Source organism: Loxodonta africana, chromosome 1 (genome assembly GCF_030014295.1).
Source record: "Loxodonta africana isolate mLoxAfr1 chromosome 1, mLoxAfr1.hap2, whole genome shotgun sequence".
Lineage (NCBI taxonomy): Eukaryota > Metazoa > Chordata > Mammalia > Proboscidea > Elephantidae > Loxodonta > Loxodonta africana.
Window position 1 is genome coordinate 110960544 of NC_087342.1, and position 23570 is coordinate 110984113.

Consider the following 23570-nt stretch of genomic DNA (forward strand, 5'->3'; position numbering starts at 1 on the left):
TGTCAGAATATCTACTTATGTTCAGTTCAGGCCACAAGCCCAAGGAAATTCCCTTTCACTTGATTGGATACTCACAGCAGATTCCATTATACAGGTGATCACATAATATTAAACTTCATCATGGAAGTGATCACACCATCATATGACTATCAAATCACTGAGGATCATGGCCTGGCCAAGTTGACACACAATCTGAACCATTACAGTCCACTCCTTATCAACTTGGCACCGGTACACATCTCCTCAAACCATACATAATCTCTGAATAAAGGCAACTATAAAGTCATACTTGCTCCCTAACGTGATACAACAAACACACATACAAAAACAGAAATACTCATAACAATTACAGTCCATGTTTCTGCAACTGGCCAAGTGGCCGTAACTGGTATTTAGAACTACCTTCTTCTACCACCCATTCCGTATTCCCTTTGCACCCAGAAAGCACCTCAGCTGGTCATGGTTCTTTGCCTGGTGGGGCAACCCAACCCTTCATTCCTGAAGGGTCTGGGTCATTAGTAGTCTTGTCGGAATTGGGTTGCTGTAGTTTTCCATTGACTTTAGTCACAGGGCATGGTAGTACTAAGGGATCTCGTTTATTCCAGACATACTCTTCTTTACCTCCATTATGTATTATCTATAAGATTTCCTTTTGGTAATCAGGATCAATCACATCAGCCAGTATGGTAACTCCCTTCTTTGCCTGTTGATCCAGGGGTATAAGGAGCCCAAAGTGGCCAGGTGGCATTCTTAACTTCCAGTTCAATGGAATTAGTGATGTGTCTTCAGGTGAGAGCATTCTTCCCTTTGGAACCAAGACCTCTAGAGGTGCAGAGCGTGAGGTCCTGGGGACAGAAAGCAAAAACCTTGGGAGTGGGTCACTAGGGGTAATAGTGAATGGTGCCACTCCCATCTCCACCTCTTGATTCCTATATCCATGAATTCTGGCTGTGGAAGAAACAGCCCCATATATTGGATGCTGGTTTAGAGCATATAAAGCCTCCTGGAGAACATTGCCCCAACTCTGCAAGGTATTGTCACCTAGCTGGCACCGTAATTGTAGCTTCAGAAGGCCATTCCATCATTCTATCAAGCCAGCTGCTTCAGGATGATGGGGAACATGATAAGACGAGTGAATTCCATAAGCATGGGCCCATTGCTGCACTTCATTTGCTGTGAAGCGAGTCCCTTGATCAGAAGCAATGCTGTGTGGGTTACCATGACAATGGATAAGGCATTCTGTAAGTACATAGGTGGTAGTTTTGGCAGAAGCATTACACGCAGGCAAGGCAAATCCATATCCAGAGTAAATGCCGATTTCAGTAAGAACAAGATGCTGCTCTTTCCATGATGGAAGTGGCCCAATGTAATCAACCTGCCACCAGGTTGCTGGCTGATCACCTGGAGGGATGGTGTCATATTGGGAACTCAGTGTTGGTCTCTGCTCCTGGCATATTGGACACTCAGCAGTGACTGTAGCCAAGTCAGCCTTGGTGAGTGGGAGTTCATGTTTCTGGGCCCATGCATAACCTCCATCCCTGCCACCGTGGCCACTTTGTTCATGAGCCCATTGAGCAATGACAGGAGTAGCTGGGGAAAGAGGATGACTGGTTTCCACAGAACATGCCATCCTATCCACTTGATTATTAAAATCATCCTCTGCAGAGGTCACCCTTTGGTGAGCATTCACATGAAACACAAATATCTTCACTTCTTTGGCCCATTCTGAGAGGTCTATCCACATACCTCTTCCCCATAAATCCTTGTCACCAATCATGTTCCTTCCAAGTCCCTGACCGTCCAGCCAAACCATTGGCCCATGAATCAGTATACAATTGCATATGTGGCCATTTCTCCTTCCAAGCAAAGTGAACAACCAGGTGCACTGCTCAAAATTCTGCCCATTGGGGGGATTTCCCTTCACCACTGTCCTTCAGGGAGGCCCCAGAAAGTGGTGCCTGTATATCATGCAGAGCCATCTGTAAACCAGGCATGAGTTTTCTCTTCCTCAGTCAACTGATCATAAGGAACTCTCCATGAGGCCATAGGTGCAGACTGGGAGACAAAAGGTAATGTGACAGGAGTGGAAACCATGGGCATTTGGGCCACTTCTTCATACAACGTGCTTGTGACTTCAGGTCCTGCTCAGACTGTATCTTATATACCACTTCCATTTAATGATGGAGCGCTGCTGTGCACGTCTAACTTTATGACTCAGTGGGTCAGATAACAGCCAGTTCATGATGGGCAGCTCAGGCCACACGGTGACTTGGTGTCTCATGGTTAAGCGTTCAATCTTTACTAAGGCCCGGTAACAAGCCAAAAGCTGTTTCTGAAAAGGAGAGTAGTTATTTTCAGAGGATGGCAGGGCTTTGCTCCAAATCCTAAGGGTCTGTGCTGTGATTCACCAATAGGGGCCTGCCAAAGACTCCAAACAGCATCTCTATCTGCCACTGACACTTTAAGCACCATTGGATCAGCTGGATCATATGGCCCAAGTGGCAGAGTGGCTTGCACGGCAGCCTGAACCTGTTGCAGAACCTTCTCTCGTTCTGGGCCCCACTCAAAACTAGCAGCTTTTCGAGTCACTTGATAAATAGGCCAGAGAAGCACACCCAAATGAGGAGTACGTTACCTCCAAAATCCAAAGAGGCCTACTAGGTATTGTGCCTCCTTTTTAGTTGTGGGAGAAGCCAGATGCAATATCCTTCACTTTAGAAGGAATGTCTCAACATGCCTCATGCCACAGGACCCCTAGTAATCTCACTGAGGTGGAAGGTGCCTGAATTTTTGTGGAATTATTTTCCCACCCTCTAGCATGCAAATATTTTACCAATAAGTCCGGAGGCATTGACATTTCTTCCTTACTAGGTCCAATCAGCATAATATTTTAAATGTAATAGACCAGCGTGACTTCTTGTGGATGGGAAAGGTGATCAAGGTCCCTACAGACTGAATGATGACACGGGCTGGAGAGTTGATGTAGTCCTGAGGTAGGAATCTGTGTATTGTTGGCCTTGCCAACAGAAGGCAAACTGCTTCTGATGGTCCTTTGAAATAGGTGTGGAGAAAAAGGCATTAACCAGATCAATAGCTGCACAGCAGGTACCAGGAGATGTATTAATTTGCTCAAGCAATGAAACTACATCTGGAACAGCAGCTGCAATTGGAGTCACCACCTGGTTAAGTTTTTGGTAATATACTGTCATTCTCGAAGATCCATCTGTTTTTTGCACAGGCCAAATAGGCGAGTTGAATGGGGATGTGGTGGGAATCTACCCATGCATCCTTCAAGTCCTTGATGGTGGCAGTAATCTCTGCAATCCCTCCAGGAATGTGGTATTGCTTTTGATTTACTATTTTCCTAGGTACGGGCAGTTCTAATGGCTTCCACTTGGCTTTTCCTACCATAATAGCCCTTACTCCATTTGTCAGAGATCCAATGTGGGGGTTCTGTCAATTGCTGAGTATATTCCAATTATGCATTCTGGAACTAGGGAAATCACTACAGGACGGGTTCAGGGACCCACTGGACCTACTGTGAGATGGACATGAGATAAGACTTCATTAATAACTTGACCTCCATATGCCCCCAGTCTGACTGGTGGGCCACAGTGATTTTTGGGACTCCTGGAATTAGTGTCAGTTCAGAACCAGTATCCAGTAATCCCTGAAAACTCTGATTATTCCTTTTCCTCAATGAATAGTCACTCTTTTAAAAAGGCCTTAGGTCCCTTTGGAGAAGGCTGGGAGAAAGATGAGCATTGTAAGTTTTTGGCAGTTTATTGGACTCCTTCCTCAAGGGGACCTAGCCTTTCCTTCATTCAAGGGGTTGGGGATCTTTAAACTCACTCAAGTCTGGGAATTGATTGAGGGACTATGACTGTCTATTCTGGCGATTTGAGTTAGACTGCTGTTCACCTCACCTAGAATTCAGCTGTTTGTACAGGTCAAGTAAATATTTAGTAGATTTCCTATCTATTTCACTCCTAGGAACACCACGACTAAGTAGCCAATGCCATAAGTCCATATAAATCAGACTATTCTGATTACTGCTTTGACTCTGCTGGCCATTATCGTAACCATGCCCACCTTGTCTTTGTCAATTGAGTGCAGCCACTTGACCTCTACTACCATGGGGTCCAATCAGCTCATTGTAGTTAGGTGTCTTAATTCATTTGGGCAGTTCCCACTGTCAAATCTGATTTATATAGAATAGAAATCACAGCAATCTTCAAGGGTGTTGGGGCTCCCTTCACAAATTTGTTCCTTGCCATTGTGGTAAAAGGTGTGTCCTCTGGCCACTCCATGTGTGGGTCTATGGGTCTAACCTGATAAATCCACTCTAGCATGCCAATTTCCCAAAGCTTTTGGATACCTTCTTCTACAGTATGCCAAAACAGGTCTGGTACTTCAACTAGATTTAGTGTAGGCTTTTACCACGTAATCCAAGCTTCAGCAACCCAACCAAATAAACTACTAGATTCTTTCCTAACTTCCTGAGTTCAAAATTAAATGAAGAATCTGTGCTTAGTGGGCCCATATCAATAAACTCAGACCGATCCATCTTTATGTTCCTTGCACCATCATCCCACACCCTTAATAGCCATTCCCACACATATTCCCAAGGTTTGTTTGTACATATTAGAAAAGCCAAGCAGTTCTTTTGGAGTATAATGTACCTCCTCCTGGGTCACACTTTGTACTTTACCTTTTGGGACTCGCTGGGACTTAAGTCTAGTTATAGGTCTAGATGCCAAAATTGATAGTGGGGAAGAGTTTTGAGAACATTCAGCATTGTTTTGTAAAGCATCTGCCTTGGGCGATGCCCCAGGAAAACTCAGACAAGGGCTCTTTAGAGGCAGCTGGGCTAATTTCATTAGATGGGAATGGAGGGGCTAATGGTTTTACTGGGCAAGGTGGGTTAGCAGACAAACATGGAGCAATCTCTTCAGATGGGAGTGACAGGGCTGGTTCTGTTGGTAGGAGTGTTTCAACAGAATTTAGGGGCTCAGTGTCTCCAGCTTCCTGATTATCTGCCCATATGTCCCCATTCCAAGTTTCAGGATCACATTTATTCCCAATCAATGCCCTCACTTTGACTCCAGACCCTTCTTGAGGCTGGTAGTTGAGTTGGTATTGTAATTCAGCCACTTTTACTATAAGACTCTGGGTTTGGTTTTTGGCAAGATCAGCTCTGTTACAAGAAATGAGGCTTCGTTTCAAAGCACAAGTGGATGCTTTGAGGTTATTTATGCAACACTGGAGCTTTGACTCTGAAGCCTTGAGTGCCTCTGTTTCTTTCGCCAGTTTATCTGGCGAAAGTAGGACCAACCAACCAGCTTCCTTATAGTGCTTATTTTGACAAAATTGATAAAAGATATCACACATGCAATCACACAGAGCCTTGCCTTTCACCAATTCCTGATCTATTGGAGGTGATATTTTGCATACATGAGTTGCCACCTCACACCATGGATTAGTAGTGCCCTCTTTACTACTGGAGGCAGAGTCCTCAATGCCTTTAAGACTAACTAAACTTAAGAATCAATTTAGAAAACTCATCTTTACAGTTTTGTTTCTCTAGAACTACTCTTGGGACCAAATGCCTTAGGCTGGGTTCTCTAGAGAAGTAAAACCAGTAAAGTGTATATACATATATATATGTATATATATATATACACTTTAGGTCACTATTTTTTTTTTTTTTGTAGGTCGCTATGAGTCGGAATCGACTTGATGGCACTGGACTGAGGATACATATATATAGAGAGAGAGAGAGAGAGAGAGAGAGAGAGAGAGAGGGAGAGAAAGATTTATATCAAGGAAATGGCACACGCGGTTGTAGAGGCTAGAATGTCCAAAGTCCATGGGTTACGCTTCTCCTGATGCACATAGCCACAGGGGCTGAAGAACCCAGGATCATCAGGTCAGAGAACAGGGCTCTTGTTCACAGCCTGTGAAGATCGATGAATCCCAACAATTGGCTGGCAAGACTGCAGGTAAGCTGCTAGCTCAAGTCCCAAGAACTGGAGATCAGATGAACAGGAGACAGCTGTAGGATGCAGAACGAGCAAAAGCCTCAAGCCTTGTCAGAATATCCAGTTATATTCAATTCAGACCACATGCCCAAGGAAATTCCCTTTCAACTGATTGACTACTCACAGCAGATCCCATCATGGAGGTGATTCCATAATATCAAACTCCATGGAAGTGATCACACCATCATACATCTGTCAAATCACAGAGGCTCATGGCCTGGCATAGTTGACACACAACCTTAACCATTATATCAAGGTCAGGGACTACACTACTTACTACAATTGGGAAGGTGCACAAGGCTCAGACACAGTAGTGAGAGGAGGTGTAGGAATGGGGTGAAGTGCACTAACAATTTTCCCCAGAGAAACCCTCATCACATCATCTTCAACTTTAATCTTCTGTTTTTGAGCCTATAAAGTGAGTGATGAGCTGAGGATTGCATTCTATTAGCGTATCTTCCACTAGTGGCTCTATGCCTGTTGCATTTTTTCATTAGTTGCAGCCTGTACTTTAAACATTTGGATAAACATGGTATCAGAATGGTTCTGTAATAGCAGTCGGCATTATGGTGATTCATGTCGGGGCCCAATGGACCTTAGAGTACAGGGATAGGAAACCAACCATGAGTGGACCTTCAAGTCCAGAAGGGTGAGCAGACAGCATCAGGAAGTGTCTCAGTAGAGAGAAAGTTTATAACCACGGGACTTAAGCACAATTACAACTCAGGGACACCACCTATTTAGTAAGGACAAGGCTGGGTTGCAGTCCAAGGCAGGGCTAAACCAAATGGAAAAAGGCAGAACTTCAGACTTTAAACTAGAAGACAAAATCAAAGACTGACCAGGTCTCAGGAAGTAGGTAGAATTCCAGTGGTGATACAGGGATGGAAGATCAGAACGGAGCTTGCAATGAGAATTGAGTGTGGGTAAACGCTCCTCATATCCCAAGTCAGGAGTGTTCTTAGAGAAAGGGTCAAGCCAGGTCTACAGGGAAGTAGGACTGTAGAGGGTGAAAAACAGAGAGCCTGCATCAGGTATAGATTCTAATTAGGGAATCCCACCCTGGGATGCAGGGAAGGAAGGGGACATCATTCTTATTGAGGCCATAGCTGCATAGTGCCCTCTGCTGTTTATATCAGAAGGGCTGGCCTTTAATAGGAACCTAGCAGAGACTGTTTTACCCAGTGAGATCAGGGTAACCAGAGAGGCTCTTTGTTCCTCCAAAGTCTCTTCCACATACTTGTTTATTCCTGAAAGTCACTTAACAGAATATAGAGCACTTCATTCCATGGTGAGAAATGAGGCTGATTAAGCAAATATCCTGGAGAGAAGAAAAACAGTTTCCCAAGCAAAACTGTAAATTAAAACCAGCAGAGTCATGCCAAAGACCAAGTTCTTTTCTTCTTTTCTTTCAACAAGCTTTATTGTTTAGAACAGTTTTACGTTTAAAAAAAAAATGTGCAGATAATACAGAGAATTTGCATTTATCTCCTTACCCCCAGTTTCTCCTATTATTAATATCTTACATTGTTGCTGGGTGCCGTCAGGTGGATTCTGACTCATAATGACCCATGTGATGGAGTAGAGCTGCTCCATAAGGTTTTCTTGGCTATAATCTTTACAGAAGCAGGTTAAAAAACAAAAAACAAAAAACCAAACCTACTACTGTCGAGTCAATTCAGATTCAGAGTGACCCCATAGGGTATCCAAGGCTGTGAATCTTTATGGAAGCAGACTGCCACATCTTTCTCCCGCAAAGAAGCAGAAGACTATTGGGTGGGTTTGACCTGCCAACCTTTGGGTTAACAGCCGAGCGCTTAACTGTTTGTTCCACCAGGGCTCCTTAACATCTTGCATTAGTGTGGTATATTTGTTACAATTGATGAATCAATACCGATGCATTATTATTGACTAAAGTCTGTAGTTTACGTTAGGGCTTCCTCTTTGTGTTCTTAGTTCTATGAGCTTTGACAAATGCATAATGTCGTGTATCCACCTGTTATAGATTGAATTGTGTCCCCCCAAAATATGTCTTGTAAATCCTAACCTCTGTATCTGTGGTTAAAATTCCATTTGGGAATGGGTTTTCTTTGTTATGTTAATGAGATAGGATTTGTGTAGGATGTATTTTAAATCAATCTCTTTTGAGTTATAAAAGAGATTAAACAAGCAAGCTGAGAAGCTGAGATGGGGGAAGAGAGATGCCAAGCCACATGAAGACCACCCAGGAGCAGAAACTCAGAAGAGACAAGGTCTTTCCCCCAGAGCCAACAGAGAGAGAAAGCCTTTCCCTAGGGCTGATGTCCTGAATTAGGACTTCTAGACTCTTAAACTGTGAGAAAATAAATTTCTGTTTGTTAAAGCCACTCACTTGCAGTGTTTTTTCATAGCAGCTCTACATAACTAGGACACCACCATTACAGTATTGGGGAGAACAGTTACCGTTGGCCTTAAAATGTCCTCGGCTTCACCTCTTCATCCCCCCCACCCCAGTCCCCCTGAATCCCTGGCAACCACTAGTCTTCATTCTGTCTATAAAAAAGTTTTGCTTTTTTCTGAAATGCCATATAGTTGGAATCATACGATATGTAGCCTTTCCAGACTGGCTTCTTTCTCTTAGCGGCATGCATTTAAGTTCCCTCCGTGTCTTCTGTAGCTTGAAAACGCGTTTTTTTTTTTTTTTTTTTTAAATCACTGAGTAATAGTCCAGGGACTAAGTTTTGATAGTGGACTAGGGAGAACCAAAGCAAAACGAAACACATTGCGGTCGAATTGATTTTGATTCATAGTGACCCTAGCGGAGAGAGGGCGCTAAGTGCTGAGTTTAGGGCTGAGGCAACAGCATAGAGAAGGAGACCGAAACCAAACCAAATCCAGTGCCGTGGAGTCGATTCCAACTCATAGCAACCCTATAGGACAGAGTAGAACTGCCCCATAGAGTTTCCAAGGAGCATCTGGTGGATTCGAACTGCTGACCCTTTAGTTAGCAGCCCTAGCACTTAACCACTATGCCACCAGGGTTTCCAGAGAAGGAGAAGGGCACAGAAAAATCAGGCTCTGAGAAACAGCCTTTCTACTGTGTGATCTTGAGGAAATTACTCCATGCCTCTGTGCCTGCATCTTCTCATCTGTAAAAGGGGGCTAGTAATAATAGTTCATACCTCACAGGATGGTTTCAGGATTAAGTGAGCTAACACATTAAAAACCCTTTGACTAGAACCTACCACTGAGTAAGTTTGCGACAAATGCCAGCGATTAATCTTACTATTAACCAGTGTTTCAACCATTCTGCCTAGGCTGCCCCATTCCACATGGACATCCTGCATCCTGTGACTGAGAAGTGTGTTCCTGGAGAAGGAGAACATGGAAAGCAAGTTGGAATGAGGAGATGAACAAAGAGAGTAATGCTTACTTTGAAGACTTGCTCTTCTTGCCATGAGTGACACCTAAGCTCTTATCGTGAAAACATTTGAGGAGGAAAAACTGGGAATAATAATTGGTGATCAGGCTTTAAGGAGACTGATCTACTGACTCTTTAACCTACCTGTAACCTGAAAGAACCTGGCTTCTTGGTCGGCCTGCAAACCATCACGTCTTCCCTAGACAAACCTAGGCAACCCTAAGCAAGCTCCTGAGATCTGCTCTGTGGCTTCATGGGCTCAGTCATCCATTACTACAAGTGGATCCTAGGCTCTTTGAGGGAAGGGATTGGATCCTGTCTCAGAGCAAAGGTTACAGGTAGGAGAGGGAGGGTGGAGTGACAGGAGAAACACTGACTCTACTTTTGGTAACAGTTAAGTCATAGGTTTCCTGAAGATAGGGAACAGAAAAAAGCAAGAAAACTTTTTAAACATATTTACTATTTTAGTCTATTTTAGACCTCTTGAATAAAATATTTTAGCTCCCAATACTTTAATTTCTTAATTTGTGAAACAGGAAAAATATTCTTGTATGTATTATTATTTGTGTGTGTTTGCATCTTTAAACCACTACTATAAAGAAGATTCTGGCTGTTATTTTGGAAATAAAAATGAATATACTTAGCTTTCACAATTTGCTCATGTGTGAATTCCTTCAAAATGGACTTCTCCATTGGCACCACAACATTCTTGAGTATCAATTCTATGTCAGTCAATCTCAACTCATTGACCAGAACCACAAGGAGGCCAGAGAATGCATTCCTACCATGGACTCACAAGTAGGGAACCCAGAAATATTTGGCAAATAGCACTACTGTCTTTCAGACACTTTCAGAAAAATTTCTATCACCAGTTTGGTTTTGCATAGCAAGGCAGCCATAAAATAAACAAAAAACAATTGAGTATCTCTTTGCAGGGCAGCTTTCAAAGGTTTAAATATTGGTAGTTTAGAATCAAGAAAAAAGATTAAAAAAACAAAAACCAATCTCGTCATCAAGTGGATTCTGACTCATAGCAACCCTATAGGACAGAGCTGAACTGCCCCACAGGATTTCTTTACAGAAGCAGACTGCCATATCTTTTTCCCAAGAAGTAGTTGGTGGGTTCAAATCTCGACCTTTCAGTTAGCAGCTGAGAGCTTTAAACCAGATAGTAAATATTTAAAGGATGAACGTTTTCAATTGGAAATTATGCTCCTCTAGTAAAATTAGAAAGAGGGGAAGGCTTTCAATGAGATGAATTGACACAGTGGCTGCCATGATGAGCTCAAGCACAGCAAGGATTGTGAGAATTGTGCAGGACTGGGCAGTGGTTCATTCTGTTGTACCTGGGGTGTCTATGGAATTGACTTGACAGCTCCTAAACAACAACAGTAAAATGAAATTTGTTCATAGTGAGGGGCTTGACTCTAACTGCTGGACTTATAAAATTTCTTAATCATTAGTTTATTGACACACATTTCCTTCCTGGCTCTTGGCACTATACAAACACCTTTATTTTTTACAACCCCAAAACTAAAATTCCAGAACACCACATAATAACGACCTGAATAATTTCCTTTTGTTTGGTGTATTTATTTGGTACAGTACCAAGGTTGAATCAACAATTTCCTCGTGCTAATACCAGTTAGTCTCCTTTCTTTTCCATATTTTCTTAAGCTTTCCACCCTTTTAGCACATATTAAGGGGAATTTAGTGCTGAGTGTAGTCAGTTTTGCCATAATGTGACATGTATATTTCTAAAAAATCACCTTCCTATGAAAAATTGGCCAAAGGCTAATGGAAAAAATAGGATTAGGGACATAATATGCCAAAACTTTGTCGGTGACACATTAAAAAAAGAACCCAGTAAAAAGGTAATACAGTATTACCCATCTTAAATGGCTAAGAAATACATAAATATTGCAATAAATATGGTAGTTTACCTTGAAAAAGACCTGAAGTTTGCCTTTGGGAGTCGGCGTCAGAAGGTTTGCAGGGGAGTTAGTGTGAACTGTTGGAAGGAGGGGTATCTGAAACTGGACAGCATGTTGTAGCTGGTAGATATTTGAAGTGTGTGTGTTTGTATGTGTGCACATTTTGTGTATTCATACATGTCTTGGTTCATGTGGCTACCATTTTCTGAGTTCACCAAATGTTTTGCACAGAGGACATCATACATAGGCAAACATGACATGTATGTTATGTTGAAATGATTCCCTAATACCAATCCAGTTAGAACAAACATGACAAATGTCATAGCAGAAATGATCATATATCATGCTGAGCAGCATACAGCACAGTGATTCTCAGCCCTACAGGCACATTAAAATCACCTGGGTAGCTTTTAAAACCTAAGCAGACCTGAGCCTTACTCAACAGAGATTCTGCTTTAATTAGTCTGGCATGGGAATCAACAATGGATTTTTTTTTTTTTAAACCTTCCTAAGTGATAGAACAAAGAAAGAGAAAAAATATTTCTCTGAAAGTTTAATTCAAATAAATCCATATTGATTTCTAATGATATACTCTTAATTTGAGGGGTGCAAGTACAGAAAAATGAAATCTCTCTGGTCATGGATCTTATTTGTCTTTTGCTGGTGTTAAAACAAAAATCATATTAAGCCAATAATAGAAATTCACTGAAGTTCATTGAATATATAATTTGAAAATCAGGGTAACATTTCAACTAGACTGTCAGAAATGTTCTGAAGATGAGAACTTCCAAAATTCTTATACCAAATCCTATCGTTGGCATTGGCATGGAAAAAATGGTGGGAAAAGAACTGGTAAACAAGTGTGGTGAGGAAGGATTTTCAAATAGCATTGTCTTGAAGAAGGATTAAAACAATTACTGATTTACCCTAAACATAGCTCTCAGACTGATTTTTGGGATCTATTTCCCCTAAACTAACTCAATTCTTTAAAAGAGCACAACGCCCAAGACAAAACGGTCCTACTAGTTTATCTGGACTTGTCTTTGACCCAAAGGTGGCTTTTAGGAACCAGTTTTTTGGTTCAAAAACCCTGTGTGGGTTACCTCAATTTTGATGAAAGCCAGAAATCTGGATTCCAGGAGAATTAAAACGATTTTGTCACTGGTGTTCAAATGTACGTCCACCAAAACAAAACAAAACAAAACAAAACAAAACAAAACAAAAAGCTATTATATAAAATAATGTCATCTAATTGTTATACAAAGATTTGAGGCAATGACTTTATCAGAGAACTGAGAAACTGGGGTAGCCAGGAGTGCTCAGCGATGGTAGTCTTAGAGAGGGTGGATCCTGAGTTGGCCCTAATTGTTGGGATGGGTTTGGACTGATATAGATAGGTACTTATTTTAGGCAGAAAGGGAGCACTTCAGAAAGGGGAATAAGAGTAACGAAGGCATTCATGTGAGACCATGAAGAGAACACTCTAATCTAAGCAGAGAACCATGTTGGACATAGAGGGACAGTGTGTCAGATTACAAAAGGCCAAGAATGCCTGGTGGGGGTGTTTGGACTTGATCTGATACATCATAGTGAAAAAGAAAAAAAAAAAAACAGTGTACAAAGCAGAGTGAGCGCTGCAGTCTGCTCTGGAAAAGTGAATCACATAAAGAGCAAGGGGCCAGAGAAACATGGAGGGGGATAGCAAAGAGGGTAAAGGGGGGGATTGCTAGGAGGGGGCCCCACAGGCCCTTAGATCACTATCTTGCTCTGACTCCAGCGTCCAGGCATGAACCTTAAGCAGAAATATTGTAACCATGAGCAACTCATCGTGGAGATAAACTTTTCTACTAGGAATTCCTTCTGCCTGGTAGTTATTAGGGTCCCTGGGTGGTGCGAATGGTTAATGCGTTTGGCTGCCAACCGTAAGGATGGCAGCTCAAGTCCACTCAGTGGTGCCTCAGAAAAAAGACTTGGCAATCTCTGGCATCATTTCTATCTTCAAGGCCATATTTTCCAACTACCGATCCTTCTTCTTGGATGGATCTTGGCTAAAAGCAGAGAATACCAAAAAGATGTTTACCTATGTTTTATAGACTCTGGTAAGGCATTTAACTGTGTGGATCGTAACATATTATGGATAACATTGCAGACAATGGGAGTTCTCGAACACTTAATTGTGCTCATGAGGAATCTGTATGTGGATCAAGAGGCAGTCGTTCAAACAGAACAAAGGGATACTGCATAGTTTAAAGTCAGGAAAGATGTGCGTCAGGGTTGTATTCTTTCACCATACCTATTCAATCTGTATGCTGAGCAAGTAACTCGAGAAGCTGGACTATATGAAAAAGAATGTGGCATCAGGATTGGAGGACGATTCATTAACAACCTGCATTATGCAGGTGACACAACCTTGGTTGCTGAAAGTGAAGAGGACTTGAAGCACTTACTAATGAAGATAAAATACCACAGCCTTCAGTATGGATTACACCTCAACATAAAGAAAACAAAAATCCTCACAACTGGACCAATTAACAACATGATGATAAATAGAGAAAAGACTGAGTTTGTCAAGAATATCATTTTACTTGGATCCACAATCAACATCCACAGAAGCAGCAGTCAAGAAATCAAAAGACGCATTGCATTAGGCAAATGGACTACAAGAGATCTCTTTTCTTAAAAAGCAAAGATGTCATCTTGAGGACTAAGGCGTGCTGGACCCAAGCCATGGTGTTTTCAGTCGCCTCATATGCATGCAAAAGCTGGACAATGGATAAGGGAGACCGAAGAAGAATTGATGCCTTTGAATTGTGGTGTTGGCAAAGAATATTTGATATATCATGGACTGCCAAAAGAACAAACAAATCTATCTTGGAAGAAGTACAAACAGAATGCTCACATAGTTTGGACATGTTGTCAGGAAGGATCAGTCCCTGGAGAGGGACATCATGCTTGGTAAAGTAGAGGGTCAGAGAAAAAGAGGATGACACTGAAAGATATGGATTGACACAATGGCTGCAATAACGTGCTTGAGCATAGCAACAATTGTGAGGAATGTGCAGGACTGGGCAGTGATTTGTTCTGTAGTGCATAGGATCCCTATGGGTCAGAACTGACTCGACGGCACCTAACAACAACAACAACCTTCAGAGTTTCATACACACCAGTGACTAGGATCCAGGATTTGCTGCCACCAATCTGGTTTAGGAGTGCTAAGGAGGAGCCCTGAGTCCTGAATGTCTGCCAGTCTGTTGCTGTTTCCTTTTTCTCCTGTATTGGCAGTCAGATCTATTGAACATCTGTCATGCTGTGACTAGTGCCTTATTCTGAACTCTGCCTTCCTGAAGCAGAGCTCTGACACCCTGCTTATCCCTCAGACACCTTTAGCCTTACAGGCTATCCAATTCCCTGGCTAAATCCCTTCTCCCTTGGGGAGTCCTTGGGACTGGACTGTCACTGCCTATTTGTGTTTTGGCTTCTGTACCTTATGTGGTACTCTAGACCCCTTGACAGTGCTCCTGGCCCAAATCAAGCTAAAGTTACCCAGGCCCTCTGGACTCTGAGAGTTGGGTAGCTGCGTACTCTGTGGGGCCAGTTCTCTAGGCAAGTAGGTCTGGTCAAGCTTTAGCTTCCTCTTCTTACCTGTTTGTTTATTCTCCTCAAGCCTCAGAATACTGCAAGGCACAGCTTCTTCTCCCTTCTAGCCCTCCTTCTTACAATTCCCTACTGTACTATTGCTATCTAGTTCTGCCACCAAAGGGAACTAAGTAAATGAGGCTTCAAAAATTAAGTTCTCACCAATAGGACTTTTAAAGAACAATTTGCTTATTATTTTACATTTTATTCAGAACATATAGCAAGGGACTCTGATATGTAATGGGTCTGCTCGAACCCCAGCCCCTGAAGAAATGTTTTCCCCAGCGGAGCTCACTTGATCTTCAACTGCAGGATCACCCCTGCCTTAGGCTTTATGACTGATGTTGACCTTAATCAAGAGGAAATAAAAGGAGCCCTTGCTTAGTATTAGGTGGTTCAGTATCTAATTACCCTTGTTGCTTTTTCTGATCTGACCCTGTGCCCCAGTTGTAGTAACTGGGCTTCCACTTTTTTCCTAGAACCAACTTTTCATATTGTACCAGACTAATAACAAGTCTGTAAACTGTATTGTTGCACTTTTCTGATTTTAGGTTCCCTTAAGCCTGGCCCTCCACCTTGCTCCAATCTTTCCTTTTCCCTCAGGAATTGATTTCCAGATCCCTCTCCTACCTTAGCCAATGTCTGTTCTTTTACCATATAATGCCCACTTATTAGGAAACTCTTCTTTCCTCCTATAAGAACTCCTTGTTGCCCAGTATTTGCTTAAACTACCATCTATTTCCTATTGCAATACTTCAAAATACATCTACAGAGCACCTACACTGGGCTTATAATTTTCAACAAATACCAGTCACCATCTTCAAAGAGCTTACAGTCTACTGCAAGAGAGAGACAACTAAACAGGAAAGACTTGTAACTGCTAATTGTGCAGAATATGTTATCTAAATTAACAAATTTTATTCTATAGGAATCCTAAGAGGAGGCGTTATTATCTCCGTTTTACAGATGTGGAAAGTAAGGCTTGGATAGGTTAAGTAGCTTGTCAGCATCACTCAGACACAAAGAGGAAGTGTTAGGTTTAGAAGCCAGGTCAGCATGACTTTGCTGTACTATCGATCCTCACCTTGTGCTGTGGTGCACCTAAGTATAATTTGTTGATTTGTACAAAACAACCTGGTGACCTTTGGTTATAATTGCATTGCATTTATAGAAAAATTTAGGGGGAATTAACATCTTTACAATATTGAGGCTTCTAATCCAGTAACATGATATATGTCAGTCTTTTGGGTTGCTGGGTCTTTGTTAATTTCTCTATATAATGTGTTGCAGTTTTCTCTGTAGGTGTCTTGCCCCCTTTTCATTGGCTTTATTCTTAGGTATTTGGGGCCTTTTTAAGGCATATTTTAAATGGTTAATTTTTTAATTGTTTTTTGCTATCATATAGAAATAAAATGGATCTTTGTATATTGCTCCTACATCTAGCAATCTTGCTAAATTTACTTATATATTCTAATAGCTTTTCTGTAGATTTTTCCTGCCTAGTTAACTGTAAATAAAGACAGTCTCTGTCTTTTCTAATAGTCACATATTTTATTTCTTATTCTTGCCCTACATTCAGACTTCATTTAACTATCTGAATCATGGATATCCTACTGGATAGATAGGGTGTCATATGATATACTTTTCTCTGGCTGATTTCCTAAGTCTCTGTTGTCTTTATTATATTAAAATGAGTCTTGTTTAGCAAGTGTGTTTATCTAGTCTACACTGATGTCAGCCAGAGTTAGGAGTGGGTGGCACCCAGCGTTGCTGAGTTGAATCTGTGCAGCCATTTGAGAGCTTCGTTTAATATTAAGGGTTTCTTTCTTGTCTCCATAGCTCTCACAGATGCTTTGTTAATACTGCCTTGTTTTTATTTCTCTGTGTACAGACACCACAAAAGTATGTGTGTGTGAGAGAGATTGACTGCACTTTTAGAAAAAGTGTTCCCAAGATTCGTTGTCCTGTTTTGCAGATAACACTGCCATATGATATGTCTTGATAACCCCCTTAGCACCCTCTCTACACGGGAATGAGGCCTATGAAGTAGGGACTAGAGAATTGGGTCGTGGTTAACTTTGGGTAAATCCAGTGCTTGGCTTATTCCTATGCTGGAGAGGCCAGTGTTGCAGAAGCCTCACAAAATAGCACCCAGCCCTGATTCAGAGAACCACACTACCATTAACCCATTGCTGTTGAGTTGATTCTGACTCATAGCAACCCGATAGGACATAGTAAAACTGCTCCTCAGGGTTTCCAAGGAGCACCTAGTGGATTCAAACCGCCACCTTTTGGTTAGCTGCCAAACTCTTAACCACTGCACCCCCAGGGTTTCCATACTAACATTAAAAATCATTAGTCTTAGTAAATACTCTCCTTGAGTTTGTCTATGGCTGGACATCAGATGCTGATACCCTGCGCTAAGCGATAATACTGATATTCACCTTTTCATTTTTTGTTTTTCTACTTCATTAGTGGGGCAATTGTGGAAATGCATGGAATTAAGACCCTTAATACAGTATAATGCTGTATACTTAAAATATAGGGTTTATGGTTATTAGACATGGCATGTTCTCCAAAAAGCAACCTTTTTACCTCATGGCTGATATTTCTTGCCCAGTAAAAATATGGGAAAAAATGCACATGAGCATTAATGATTCATTCCATGAAGAAAAAGAGAAAGCCTATGGAAAGAAAATTGGACTAGTTAGGGACTGAGTTACGATCAAAAGTCAAGTTTTCTAATGGGTTGAGTCCAACCAGAGGCACCTCAAAAGAAAGGCCTAGCAATCTACTTCTGAAAAATCAGCCATTAAAAATCCTATGGCGACCATGGTCTTGAAGAATATGTAGCTCAATTGGCATAACATAGTTTATGAAGAAAATGTTCTACATTCTACTTTGGTGAGTAGCGTCTGTGTTCTTAAAAGCCTGTGAGTGGCCATCTAAGATACTCCACAGGTCTCATCACTTTGGGAGCAAGGGAGAATGAAAAAAACTAAACATACAAGGGAAAGATTAGTCCAAAGGACTAATGGACCACAACTACCACTGCCTTCACCAGACTGAGTACAGTACAACTAGATGGTGCCCAGCTAGCGCCACTGACTGCTCTGACAGGGATCACAATAGAGGGTCCTAGACAGACTTGGATAAAAATGTAGAACAAAATTCTAATTCACAAAAAAAGACCAGACTTACTAGACTGCCAGAGACTGGAGTAGCCCTTGAGAGTACGGCCCCCAGACACCCTTTTAGCTCAGTAATGAAGTCACTCCTGAGGTTCGCCCCTCAGCCAAAGATTAGACAGGCCCATAAAACAAAATAAAACTAAAGGGAAACACCAGTCCAGGGGCAAGGACTACAAGGCAGGAGGGGACAAGAAAGCTGGTAATAGGGAACCCAGTTTTGGAAGGGAGAGCGTTGATACATTGTGGGGTTGTTAACCAATGTTATAAAACAACACGAAACACACACACACACATACACATTGGGTTTCCAAGAGTCGAAATTGACTTGACAGAAACTAGTTTTAACTAGTACAGAACTTTCTACAGTATATCATTTTTCCTCATGCCAATGTGACCTTTCTATCTATGCATAATTTTGAACAAAAAATTGAGATATATGGCTTGATAGTTCAGTCCATCTATCTATCTGTCTATCTGATCATTATATATCTGTCAGATACACAGTTTCAAGCTATGGACTTAAGTGTGCAAGAAATTTAAAAATGTCATGCTGCTAGTTTTGAAGATGAATGGAGACATGAGCCAAGGGTGTTAGGCAGCCTCTAGAAGCTGGAAAAGGCAAAGCAATGGATTATCTTCTAGAGCCTCCGGAAAAAAACAGAGCCCCGTTGATGTCGTGACTTTAACCCAGTGAGAGTCATTTGGACTTCAGACTTACAGAACTATAAGATAATAAACTGTGTTGCTTTAAACCAATAAATTTGTAGTAATTTGTTACAGCCACAATAAAAAACTAACACAGTAGCTGTAATTATGTATTTCTAAATAATTCACTGGCAAATTAACTGAAAATTTTGCTAAGTTAACAGCACAGAGACAAACGAGTTCAATAGATTAAACTCTTACGTGCAATCTGGTGGTTGAAATCTTTCAGTAAATGACTTGAAATGACATCAATTTACAGCTATTCTCCCAAAAGAATAGAAATACTATGTTCCAAGCAAGACACTAAGCTTATTGTTTTGTGATTAAACAATTTAAAAAAAGGTTGAAATGAATGATTTGGATCACCAAATAATACAGTGGAGAAAGAAGCTCAACTTGTGAACACTCAGGAATGTAGCATTTTATTGCAAGGATAGAGGACAGAAAATAGACAGCCAATGAGACCTGCCTAGGAATTATTAACCAGCCAAGGGGTGACTGGGGGAGTTTTAGCCCCACCCAAACCTTATCCCAGGAAGTCTATCAGACTTTCATTCTCACAATCTTAGTTATGGACAACTGACATTTTCTTAATCTTACGTTGAAAACACTATGGAGCACAATTCTACTCCAACACACAGGGGGCTGCCATGACTCAGAGTCGACTCAACAGACAACTGTTTTTTAATGTACATAGCCTCAAATGCATTGTTTCAAACAGGAAGCTACACCTAATTCTTTCCTATAGGAAGAGGACTTGTCTATGCCCACACAACACAGTAGAGGTGCAGGATAGCAGAACAAGCACAGGACAGAATAAAGGAGTCCACCCTCTTCCAGGTCATAAAGGTCTCTCTTTGGCTAAGGCTCCAGGAAGGTCCCTGTAAGTAGAGAGGTGGGTTGTGGGCTGCGGGATTTGAACAGGGCCTACATCTCAGATATGAGCCCCCTTCCAAAGGTCTCAAGAACATCCTCCCTCTTTCCATTTGATATGACGCAACCCAGTGCCATCGAGTCGATTCCCACTCATAGAGACCCTATAGGACAGAGTAGAACTGTGCCATAGAGCTTCCAAGGAGTACCTGGTGCATTTGAACTGCCGACCCTTTGGTTAGCAGCCGTGGCACTTAACCACTACACCACCAGGTTTTCTATGACACACCTTCAAAAGCATAGGGTTCCCTACTCCCATTCTCTAATCTGATTTTCTGCTAGTCATTGGAAAAGCCCAATTTGTCCATCAGCCATGGGACCCTTCCTGTTGGTATAAAGATGTGGTCACATTTTGCCTGGATCTTTACATGACAATTTTTCTGATTATTTACAACTTTATAGTATCTCAAAGTCTAGAACCTGAATGTGATCATATAACCTATTTCAGGAGAACCTGAAAAGTCTTAATTCTCTTGGGCCCAGGTCCTTCACCAGCCTCCAACATTCTGTATATTAACCCTCTAGAAACTTACCAAGTAGAAGTAAAGAAGCTGCACTTGAAGTAGGACAACACAGATTTGAAACCTGGCTCCACCATTTGCCTGCTGTGTGATCTTGGACTCCTGAATTAGTTCAAGAACCTACTAACTGGTACCTCTGATTCAGTTTTTGTTCCTTTCCAGCCTGTCAACAAAGTAGCATGGGTGGTACCATGAGATTGGCCAATGTCATGTTCGTGTTTTTGAAGTTTTGTTTAAAGAAATTCTTTTGTACTCTTATGTCACAAAGATTTTCTTCTACCTTCAGGCATTTAATCAATCCATAGCAGTAGTTCTCAGCTGAGAGCGATTTTGCCCCCTGGGGACATTTAAAATGCCAGGGGACATTTTTAACCATCTCTCTGTAGATACAAAGCTACTGGCATCTAGTGGGTAGAAGACAGGGGTGCTGCTAAATATTCTATAATACACAGGACAGCCCCCACCACAAAGAGTCATCCAGTCCGAAATGTCAATAGTGCCAAGGTTGGGTACCCTTGATCTGTAGTCTGTCTTTGTACACTATGATGATATGCAGGAATTCAGTTCATTTTTACACATAAGAAGCCAGTTTTTCCTGTTCTTATTCTACAGATTCCCACGTACCCGCTATCAAAAATAACGATATCTGCTAACATTTATTTAGAGCTTAATACATATTAAGATCTTGTAAGTGCTGGTGTTAACATGAATCTTTTCACTCATTGTCCCCTAAATAATAAAGATCAACAAAGAAAGCAAATAAAACTATCCATATACCACATCTACAACATCATCAGAGACAGTACTGCAAACTCAAGTTTACGTATCAGTAGGAAAATACCCATTCATGAGTTGGCTTCAAGGATACGGGCTGCATATTCTACGTGTTATATTAAAGGCTTGCCATGAGTCGGAATTGACTTGATGGCAGTGGAGTGCTAGGGAAAAAGTTTTTTTTTTTTCGTTCTAAAGAGGAATTTATTGAGAAATAAACATCTATATTTTCTATTTCCATTTTTATAGACAAGTGTAAATAGCTAAGAAACAAAAGATTAGGGATTTAAATCTGTTGATTCCAAAGCTCATATGGCCTATTTTATCTCTTCTGTGCTTTTTTTTTACCCCCAATTATGTATTGCCCTGTCCACCATCACTTTTTATACCAATTATACTGCTGAATTACTGTCAAAGATAGAAACTCTTATGAATGGGTCATCTGGAAACGTTTGTCCTATTTTAAGAACAAATTAAAAGTTGCCTCAGTTGGTGGTGTCTAACTCTTCAACTTAGAAGAGAGAAAATATTAATAGGAATCAACTCTGCTTATTTAACAGGTCAAGTTGGCCCTTGGCGTTCATGATGACACTTGAGGAGGAGCCGATTAATACTGAGACGTGTGGAAACAGGATCAATAATTTTCAGTAACTGAGGAAGATTACCAGAAGTCAAAGAAGCCTTTATAGCAGAGGCTGTACAACCCTGAGCTCAGGACTGTTCAGCACTTGGCAGGCGATTGAGAAAGTCTAATTGTGACTGATGATGAGTCATTTTACACTATTGTCACACGTCCTTTCACTATGTTCCATTTTAGGAACAGTATAACTTGCCCAGCCTGAAACTGCCTAATTTAAACCTTGACTCTTACCTGTGTGAATCAAAATGACTCAGAAAGTGCAAATAAAATAACCCTAAGGAGTCAGTGGTGGTTTCATTTTTCTCATAGCTTCTTTTCTCAGAACTGAGTCCTGTATCTCTAGGTGTATAGGAGACACATAAGTGCTAGAGAATTGAATTTGGGTAGCAAGGGGAAGTCGAAAGTCTCACAGGACTATAAATTAAAGCCTGCAGTTTCCTTGACATGAGGATACAGGGTAGGCTATTCTAAAATTGTGATCAAAGTTTTAATCATACATAAAATAAGGTATTGATCCTTTAATGGAGAGTGAACTATTGCCTCCTGTGTATAATTAAAACATGGATGATAACACACACACATATATGTAATATATATTTCAGTCCTCTATATTCAGCTTGGAAACTCTGGTGATGTAGTAGTTAAGTGCTATGGCTGCTAACCAAAATGTCAGCAGTTCAAATCCTCCAGGCAGTCTTTGGAAACTCCATGGGGCAAGTTCTATGCTGTCCTATAGGGTTGCCATGAGTCGGAATCGGCTCGATGGCAACAGGTTTGGCCTGGTTTTGGGCTTATATTCAGCTTGCGTGAGTTACCAACACAGTGTCAGACTTATTTTTGTTTATGACCATAAAATTAACACGTATTTGTTACTCATTATAGAAAAATTTCTGAAATAGCCGTTTTGAATCATTTTGTGTCACCAATCAACAACTAGAGGGTAACTATTTTCTACGCTTTGTCATTATTTCCTATCAGTTGTTTTATTCCTATGTGGAATTAAAAAAAAATGTGAATAAAGATGTACAGTACATACAGTTGTCTGCATTGTTATTTTACTTATTATTCCCATAATTATTTTCCAACATCATTACCTTCCCTGAATATATGTTTTAAATTGCTGCACGATGTTTCATACATATTTTACATGCTAAATAACTTATATTATAAGCCACATTCGTATCATTGGCTGTTTAGGTTATTTCCATTTTTTTTTTTTTTTGTTATTATAAATAGTACCAGTTTGAACATTGTCTAAATTTCTGGATATTTCTTTGGGATAGATGCCTAGAAGGGGTATGACTAGGTCAAAGGATGCGAACAATTTTAGTCTTTTGATGTATATTGCCAGTTGCTTTCCAAAGAACTTACCACCAGCCATGTAGAATGCTGCGTCATCCCATGTGGAATTCTTTTAGTGGAAGTAGTGGAATAGTGTTGAAAGGTGTATCCACTTCTTATTCTACTGTAATAACGAATTACCACAAACATAGTGGCTTAAAATAACAGAAAGAAACATAGTTCTGGAGGTCAGAATCCTAAAACCAAGGTGTCGGCAGGGTCACGTTCCTTCTGGAGGCTCTAGGGGAGAATTTTTTCCTTGCCTTTTCCAGCATCTAGAGGCTGCTTGCATTCCTTGGCTCGGGGGTCCCTTCCTTCATCTTCAGAGCTGGCAGTATAGTATTTTCAAATCTCTCTCTCTTATCTGTATTCCTATCACCATATTTCCTTCTCTCTTTCACCCTCCTGAATCAGTCTTTTTTTTTTTTTAGTTGTACTTTAGATGAAGGTTTAC